The sequence below is a fragment of the Schistocerca gregaria genome, chromosome X (genome assembly GCF_023897955.1).
Source record: "Schistocerca gregaria isolate iqSchGreg1 chromosome X, iqSchGreg1.2, whole genome shotgun sequence".
NCBI lineage: Eukaryota > Metazoa > Arthropoda > Insecta > Orthoptera > Acrididae > Schistocerca > Schistocerca gregaria.
Window position 1 is genome coordinate 614,339,023 of NC_064931.1, and position 10,105 is coordinate 614,349,127.

The following is a 10,105-nucleotide window of genomic DNA, read 5'->3' on the forward strand; positions in this document are numbered from 1 at the left end:
GTGGCTCTCTGGTGGAGAGGAAGGATCTCATAACAGGAAATTTAAGGGTATATTGTTTATTTATAAAAAAATTCAGTTTGTGTCGGTTGGATTTCTCTTACTCATCAATCTCCGCTGTTTAGAAATATGTAGGTCTTGCAAGAAGTACTGACATGTGGCGAACTTGTTGCATAACCTAATATTCAGTACTGTACTCTGGGTGTCTTAACCTAATGTTCAGCTCTTTGTTGGTACTTAACCTATTGTACTGTTACGTGGTTTTCCATGTCACCCCCATTTCCTTAAACTATTGTACCACCTTTGATACCAAATTAAGTAATCAGTTACATCCTCCCACTTTTCGAATTTCACATACTTTTGAAGACATTTCTGGTTCATTCTTCTTTTGTCACCCACCCCCTTAAACTATTGTACTGCGTTTTACATAAAAATTATGCAACAAAACCTAGTGTTCTGCAGTTCACCTGATGTTCTGCTCCATGTCACCCACTCATGCACACCCTCCCCTTAACTACTGTACTGCTAACACCATGTTGATATAAAAAAATGTATGCAAATTAATTAAATCGATATTCTTGACATCTATGGGGTAGGTTTTTTTTTTCAATTCGCTGCATCCTATTGGTGGGTGAAATCGATGAAATATGATTCAAATAAAATATCGCTAATAAAAAACACATTCTGCCACCCGATGCCTGACGCTGACACCGTCGACTCTGCACATGCTCCAGGAGTCAGGGTGAACCTTCGGCCCCCACAAAGCGACGATGAGGCCATCAGCTGCCGAGCCACACACAGGTGTCTGTTTGGATCCAGCAAGCATGAGACAGCGGCATCCCCTTCATACTAGGCATCCGAGAAATCCCTGTCGAATATGTGTTCACCTAGGCACTGTTTCTGGCGCAATGACGCAGTGCTGTGGGTCCAGCGCTATAGAAATCTGCTCCAATACTTCCTAGAATAGCACAGTGTTCATCGTTCCTAGCGATCCTAATGGGACATGCGAGCTGCATCTAGCCATGCACGTATGCTTTCCTGCCTAGCATGGTTGACACATTGCCGCAAAATATTCGTCCCGCTGTCAACATACATCTCAGAAACATTAAACGTTCTCACCACTAAAAGCCTTCATCATGTCTGTGCACACTTGCGAAAACACCATTAATCATTAAAGCACTGCTTGCTGAAGTGAACGAGCGGTTCTAGGCGCTACAGTCTGGAACCTTGCGACCGCTACAGTCGCAGGCTCGAATCCTGCCTTGGGCATGGATGTGTGTGATGTCCTTAGGGTAGTTAGGTTTAAGTAGTTCTGAGTTCTAGGGGACTGATGACCTCAGAAGTTAAGTCCCACAGTGCTCAGAGCCATTTGAACATAAAAGCATTCTTGTTGTTTTGAAAGAGAGCACTGACTAAGCACAGATGGGGGGAAATCAGAACAATTACGCAAACAGAATTCGAAGCTCTGTCCTACAGAAGAGAAAAATGGTGGGAATTCGATATCCTACAACTACTGGTCTGGAGATGTCCTAATGACACGGTCGAGAATGACGGACAGCATCCCCACGAGAGATGAATGGTCTGCTTCAACTTGTCTTTGAACACTTGCTTTCTCAGAACTTTCTGTAGATACCTTGCCTCCATCTTGTTCAAATCAATTTGTAGATGCTCTTACGTCCCAGCACAAAGTATGCCTTATGAATGAATGAAGCATTAATATTGGCTCTTATAGAATTTACCCGTCCAGTTACTGAGGCCGCCGATGTGGACTTCCAGCTGCAAAAACTGTTTTACACAGATCACCATATTGCACCGACAATTAAACCCTGCAAAGTAGCCTATAGATCATGAAATACGCGAAGACTCTTACTCAGTTAAACTGTTGTGCTACTTAGGACAGGAGCTTGAATATTAGAGCATGAAACAGATCTAAACCCGGCAATACATCACCACATACCATGTTGATCGTATCCTGCGCCATACAAAATCGCCCCTCTTACATCATTCTTATAGCTATCGGCCGCCAGACATCCATACATATACTGCGCTGACAGACAGCATAAACACATGCACCGTAGGTATACTCTTCGCTGCACTAGATATTTCCCTTGAGTTCAGGCGGTCATCCACTCCCGACGTATGACCAGAAGTCACTCTCAGAACTGTTCTACAAATTCGGGGTCGGCTCCCCTCAGTACAAAAGCGTTACAGCTTCCAGCCCCGACCTTCTTGCTTGGTTGCTTTTCTACGCCCATCTCCAGACTCTGGGATCACAAGAACATATGTAGTTTAGCATGGTTTGCCATAATATCATACCATTTTTGCGATACTTTTCGATATATCAAGCACGTAGCAGTATCACTTGCATAGCAGTATCGTCCAGACAACACAATTCTGAAGATATAGACTGGAAATTATTTCTCTAGAAACTTTATCAAGGTGGAGCGTGCTGTAAACCACTGGTAACTAGAAACTTATCTTGTCTGTGAAGACCTTTACATGAAAACTCGAAAAGGACCAGAGGAAACTGATATTTCCACTCACGAATACTGATGTTGCTGATGTAACACATTCCAAATCATCCCTATAATTTACAAGTCAACTTAGGTGTTTCTCATGTCTAGAGAACCAGCAAATGTGTCTTCCACCTGTCTTTCACCTGTTGGATGCACACACCACAATCGATGTTCCCTCAACTAAATAAATGTGCGAAATGTGCAGAAGCAGTCAACTGGACAATTTACATGGGAGGGAATAATGATCCAGCGCAAACATTCATATTGAATCTTCTCCAATTTCCCCTCAATCACGAAAGCTGCCCAACACATACTAAGCATTAGTTCACTATTCGGTCCCCTAGAGGACAACACGGTTAAGTCAACTACATTCCTACATCCCAGTGCGTCTTTCTACTCAGACAGCTTCTGCTATTAACAGGAAAAGTGAATCATTCCGCTGTACCCCAAACACGCATAAGCAGCATCATCATCCTAGGAAATCGACCACAAATATATTTTATGGCTGTACTTACAATTAAATGTTGCGATTATGGTTTCAGTTGAACGACATTCGACAATGAGCAAAGTATCGGAAATACACCCTGCTCACGGCTGTGGCCCTGGAAACAGAAATAACTGTACCATTCTTATGACTTGATATACTCTCCCCTTTGTTATCACAGTGTTGTTGTTGTTGTGGTCTTCAGTCCTGAGACTGGTTTGATGCAGCTCTCCATGCTACTCTATCCTGTGCAAGCTATCACAGTAGTCCACATCAAATCCATAGCTTCCTTACGACTGGACATAGTCATTTCCTTTGTACATGTCGGAACACAAACACATACTTTATAAACCTAATGCTCAAGGCGAACCTATCAAACATCTCCCACTACTAAGTATAATACTTTGTCAATAACTGATTGCTGACGATGAGAAATAACACTGATCGAAAATCAATGATGGATGGACATGTTTCATAAGTTTTCTTGTGAGTGGTAACACTGTGCCTTAGAAAGAGAGGCATAATCGTCTTATAAACCGAAAGATGTTAAAAAACACAACCACATTCCCATCGCAAGTGGTCTCAGTTATACAGATGTATACAATTATCCATGTTAAAAACTATACTAGCTTCATAAATCTACGTATGGCATTACCTCTGAATGAAGTGGTTTTTTCTAGACAAATACTGTGGCACTGAATGTAAATGGTGATCGCCGGAGTGTATAGTATCAGACCAACAATGCGGTTACACATCGCTGACTGTGCAGCCTGGTAATAAATTACCGAATTTTCAAAGTGATTCAGCTAAGGAGCGTAGTATGAAACCAGTATTTGCAACTCCCTTACGCCGCCACCGCTAGATATTTCTCCAGTATTTGTAACGCATTCTGTCTCGATGCCATGTCAGAGGTTTGGTGATATATCAACTGGGTTATAGGCAATGATTGATTGAGAAGGATCACAAACAGTAGTAGATGGTGTGCTGTTTGAGGTCGTAAGAAATGTACACTAGCTTTTCAGATATCTAGTGCTACACTTTCGGTAGAAATTCTGTCTCGGATTTGGAATCAAGTCTTCCCATTCAAGCACATACTTGCGTTGGATCCTATGAAGAAGTCCTATTTGATTACAGCCACTAGGGAATCATATATGTGGCACTCTCATGTCTCGGAATGATTCACCTTTCTCGAACCTGTCTGCTACAGTAAAACTCCAACGACATTTTAGGTAGTCCCTATCCATTTTGCAAAGGCTCCTCAGACTCTGCATAACCATCCCTGAAGCTATATGCATGTGATCGTTCCAATGTAAGTCGGGACTGAGTAGAAGTCGGAGAAAGCTACTTCTACCACCTTCTGCAACCCATGTAGAAACAGGCTAAGCTGAGTTACTGCAACAGGTCTGTGTTTTGACCATTTGATGGAAACAGGAACTGGGAGAAGGACAAGGATTTTGCTACTGCACGGTGGTGCGTCCGCAAACTACTTACAAGTACTACAGATCCGTGTCCCACAGGGCCCATTCACTCCAACATGCTATCTTCATTATTCTGTACCATCCAACAGAGAAAAATTACGAACTATAAAAGCTCCACTAACTTTATCCGATAAAGAACTCAATAAGATTTTTACCGCATCTCTCTCCTCCCATATGTCGAAAACAAATACCGCATGCATGCCGGCATTCAGCACATGTGACGATCCTATTAAATATACAGGAATTGATTAACTGCACAGACCAGTTTAAAGTTTCACCACCTGTATTGTAGGAAGATGATCGTATCCCACAGACTATACTGTAAGTCGCAAGAGACGCTCCCTGTGACCCTGTGTCGTTGCCTGAAGCATTGTTCTTTCTGCTCTAACACGCTTTGTACACTGCTATACATTTTGTTTTCCCGACACGACTTCGCGGTCTGTGTCAGTTTCTACATTGACATTAACACATTCTGATCCATGGCCTCTTGAAGAAAACTAGACGTCGCATGGTGTAAATGAAGTTGTTACTGCTGCTACCATAACACACCACACACACTGGATGATTTTAAATAAAAGACAGTTACATCATAAGCAAACTGAAAAAGTTTGGCGGCGTTGTGGGGAGTTTCCAAACTACAGTCAGAAGGTGATTGACGACCTCTACATTTAAACTCATCTCTCACAATGACGGAATATCTTATATCTCTTCATTCCGTTTTGACTGATTCTTCATATTGCAGTTATGTATACAATCACTGTTTTGGTGCTAGCCATCCGCAGAAGGTGTTGCACCTCCACCAAATCTCTTTCTCCAACTCAAACAATCGATGTCGGTCAGTCATTATGTGGTAACCAACAGCATGCCAGTGGATGGATGGGATGGAAAAGACGCCGTCGATGTACTGAAATAATAAGCATCACAGTTGATAGTGCAAACGATTTTAGCAATTTTTCAGTAATTTAAACATTGACTAATGATGCGACAGCATGTTTCCCAGTTTCAGTATCATAGCTGAACCGCCCCTTCTCTACTTTGTGAGTATCATTGCGAATGTAGATAGATGACTGTGCAGTATGTCCATTCATTGTTAATTCTCGAACACATACATCATGAAAGTATACCAGACAGCACTCTACATATTTCTAACACCTAAAGCATAGTGCTTAATTTACGATCTCTCCCTATGCGGATGGGAGTCACAGAGCATTCTCGCAGTCTTAGGATAAAATTAGAGACTGAAAGACCCCCTCGCACTGTCTTTGACCAGCCCGCCTTGCAGCACCGTTACCGAATTAGTCAGCTGACCGGAAGTAAACCGCTACATTCCGCGTCTTGTGCATGAATGGAGCTTGCAGAGTCCTCGCCCGTCCAAGTGCACCAAAATTCTCCAGACGTGCCCATGTCAAGAAAGTTAGCACCCCTTATCGGTGTATAGTAACAGATTTGAAAGTGTTGTGATGTAATAGGAGACGGTTAAGAAGAACAAGAAACGGGTGATTCTTATGCATAATGGAGCTCCAGACGGATGGAGCTCAAAGCATTTTACGTAAATCAACTACGCCATCAGTTTTAAAGTATTGTTCTAATGTCTGGGATCAGTACCAGGACAGTATTGATAAGAGAGAAAATAAACACATGCGCTCCTAAGGCTACACAGTTCTGCACTTAAAACAGGCTGTTATGTTAGATCGCTTGAGTTTCCGACGTATCAGTCATGTGGAATGTAGCGCCGTTAATATTCCAGTGTAAGAAATATATCTCAAGCGCATTACATACACCCTTCTTGCTGGTTCCTCTACGATAAACTATGGTAAGTAAATGTAAAACGAAAAAAATACTTCCTTAAGACAGTGGCTCGGTGTGATACGTGCACAATGTAGCTCTCCAGAGATGTATAGCTTCCACTGTTCACATACGATCACGGTTCAGAAATTATATTATGCTCTCATCGTTTAGAGGAATATGTCGAAACAGGATGGTCACGTTTCATCACACATGAGATGGAAGTCCTCTCATGACGTAGAGGTTTGCTGTTAAAGATCGCAAGTAGACAGTGCTGTAAGTCAAATACAGAAGACGTTGCTTTATACGAGTCGAACGCACGCTATGTCTCGCGACTGACGCATCGTGACAGAACAGAGGAAAAAATGGTCAAATGACCCGCGCAAACGTCTCCCTCCCTCTCTAGCATGCAGCATCAGTCTGCCATCATCGTACCTCGTTACAGCTCCATCTCAATCGATCACCCTCTCCACTCTCTGTTATCCTATACCTGAGATGCATGTAATTTTATAGGCAGATGGTTCTCTGTTTTCCTTAAAAGCGTCAAATACAGTAGTCAACTCGCGTGTATCACTGTTACCTCAATAGGCATGCAGTAGTACCTTTAAGTCATGTCCATGGATTCATTCAGAATAATACTTTGAGGTTTGCCTTTGACAAGACTACAAGACACGTGCAACCTACAGCGTCGGCAATTCACGACTGGCTGCGTGAGAATTTCGGTAGTTTCTGGTGATAACGCTGAGTTGAATCAAATAGATAATTAGAAATACTGTGTTTTTGGTAAATTGGGTAGTTCTGTAATGTTATACAGAATATTATTGAGAAACAAGGGAAATTTCGAATTCCATCATCATGATGATTCTGTCAGTACCGTTGACATAAGTAACGCTAACAGCGAACTGAAAACGGTCTACGGGCATACACATCTGTGCAAAGCTTTACCAGATTTTTCCAGTGGATTCCATTTCGCGACCGATCGGAACTTACTTTCTGGACAGCCATCGTATTACTCAAACTCTTAAAATCACAACTGGAATTGTAGGCAAATTTCCAAATAAAAAGAAATTCACAACAAAAAATATTATGAAAGAACTACAGAAGAAAACAATAGATACATCTGCAAGCCAAATAAAACACAAAGATACTAACTGAAAGCGTAGTCTAAATTTTCGAATGCGACTATAAGTTCAACTCCGGCTCGGATACTAAATTGTTCTTAAACAATCTGTTTCTGACAGCATCTCGAAGATACTAACTGAGACTAATGGGAAACCCATAATGTGAACGCTGGCGCTTGACTTACACAGCGCTGCACTGAACAGACGGCTGTAAAGAATAACAACAATGACTGAAATTAACACCAAGAAGATAAAGTACACGGATTTCAAAATGTTACCGATTTCAAAGACGAGCACAATTCTGTTGCTTATGTATCCAAGTTTCATTCAATTGAAATTGTTGTGCACATGACCCAATTAAAACGATACATTATCTAACTTTGTCAATAGTATTGTACAAGAGGTTTTAATTTACATCTTTTAAGTACTGATACTTGTATAACGTCTTGTTATTTTTTAGCTCTGAAGATTGCTATTCAACAGAAGAAATCTAGATAAAGAAAGGAAAAGTAATTCAGCAACCAGTCGCAAATAGTATTTTTACTGCAGATCTAGATTTCAGCTACTGAACTCATCAAGCTTTTGATCAGACATGCTATTATACGACTTCAGGATTTACATTGCCAGGTTATAACTCAATACAGTGTGCGAGAAGGCATTTATCAAAAGAGGGGTCCCTAGCTCCAGAAACGTAATTCGGCACTATGTGGCATCGAAGTATAAGAGCATTGGCGTAAAGTCTTCTACATCATTCGATTTAAATTCCCCGAAGATAGCTATACTTTTACTGTAATCTAGGTCTGCAGTAAAAATACAGAACGGATTTGTGACTGATTGCGGGTTTTTGTTTCCGGCTTATATTCCATAAACGATGAAGGTGAAACTGTAACTGAATTCAAACTGCACTTGAACCAAGAAAGAGATAAATTTATCAACAACAATTGGGAAAAGGAAAAATTTGATCCGTTCATAAGTCTTTTATAAAAACAAGGCCATTTTAGAAAAGTTACACACCAAAACCTTACGTTTCAGAGTAAGTTTCGAGTTTATGTAAAAGTACAACTTAGTTTCATCATTTCAAATGATGGTAAGAACACATTATTAATTGTTCAAAGATTTCACAAGAACAAACCCTTCAAAAGAATAAAGTTTGGTTTCAAGGGAAAACGAAGTTTTTAGTTAATTTTACTGAAGAAGCATTTAATTACTTAAGGAAAGTTGAATATAGCTCAAGGAAACTAGTCGATGAAGGCACAGTCCAGTGAGGGCAAGGACGGGCCTTAGGGATGGATGAATGCCTGAATGTTTAAATAAATAAGAATGGAAAAAATAAATAAATAAGGTAAAGACAAAAGTGGCTAGGCTCGCTGTCTCTAGATCTCGGGGTACCGGGTTCGATCCGGGTCACAGATTTTGTTCGTTTGCGGACTGGGTGTTTGTGTTGTCTACACCATTTCATCGTATCTTCAACGACGCGCAAGTGGCTTCAAATATAAAGACTTTCACAGATGGCCGGACAACCCTAGACGAGCTCTCTCATCGCATACGATCATTTCATTTTTGCGCTCTACTTGCCAGTAGAGGGTCAGACAACGAGCGGCGCAATTACATTTTCGCCTTCGCTGCAACACAGTGACTACCTCTAATTGAATTGCTCGTAAGTGTGCTATACCATTGCACTTAATGACTTGCATAAATGGGAGGTGTTATCACAGCACACATCTGAACATCTCAGCAGTGGGGTTAATTAGAAGCTAACACGACGAGCCCAGCTTCTTACTTGTTAACTGATTCTTCGTTTTTGTGAATGGTGCTAGTCGGGTCACGCACACGGTTCAGTAAGGAGCAAATTAGATTATCTGCAGGGTGTATATATACAAATGCCGAAAACGCTTAGAATACTGTGCAGGAAGGCATTTATCAAGAGGTAGACCCTATCTGGAAAGACATAGATTCGGCGCTGTGTGTCGACGAAGTACAGAGGGGAAAATGAAAGTGGCCGGGACGAGTGGATAGGATTGGACGTAAATTTGTGGCAGCGTTAACGAAGGAGGAAGAGACCTACAGCTACTTCCAACAAGATGAAGAAACTGCTCATACAGCCAGACGAACTCTCGTGCACATTTACACAATCTTCGCGCCTGACAAAATTGTTAGCAGAGGTTAGTCTGGTCGCGGCCCTAGCTGGCCACCCGGCTCACCGGATCTGCCAGTATGCGATCACTTTGTGGGGAGCCCTCGAGTCTAAGGAGTATCGCAACAACCGTCATACTCTTCAAGAACTGCAGCAGAACAATTCGGATGAGACTGCTGCAGTTCCAGCACTCCAGCTTCGATCCGTCTTCAGCAACTTGCTGACCGGGGCCCAAAAGTGCCAAGAGATTAATGGTGGTCACTTTCATAATCTGCTACATTTAGGTTAGTACTGTATTTCCTTTCCTCTGCCGTGTTTCTTTGTACTATGGAACTCTGTTCTCCGCCTCACTTTTATTTGCCCCACTCTGTATAAGAGCAGTGGTGTAAAGCCTTTTACGTAGTCATGCCGACCATTAGTCAATGGTATAAAAAGAACATACGGACTGCGTCTAATAAATAGCATTCCTGCACATTTCCGTACTTAGCTTTTGTCTTGGAAAATTATTAGTTTACCTTCTCGCTCATCATAATAATCATCCAATTGGCGAAATGCTTTCACTTTACGCTGATGGCTAATGGGCTCCATAA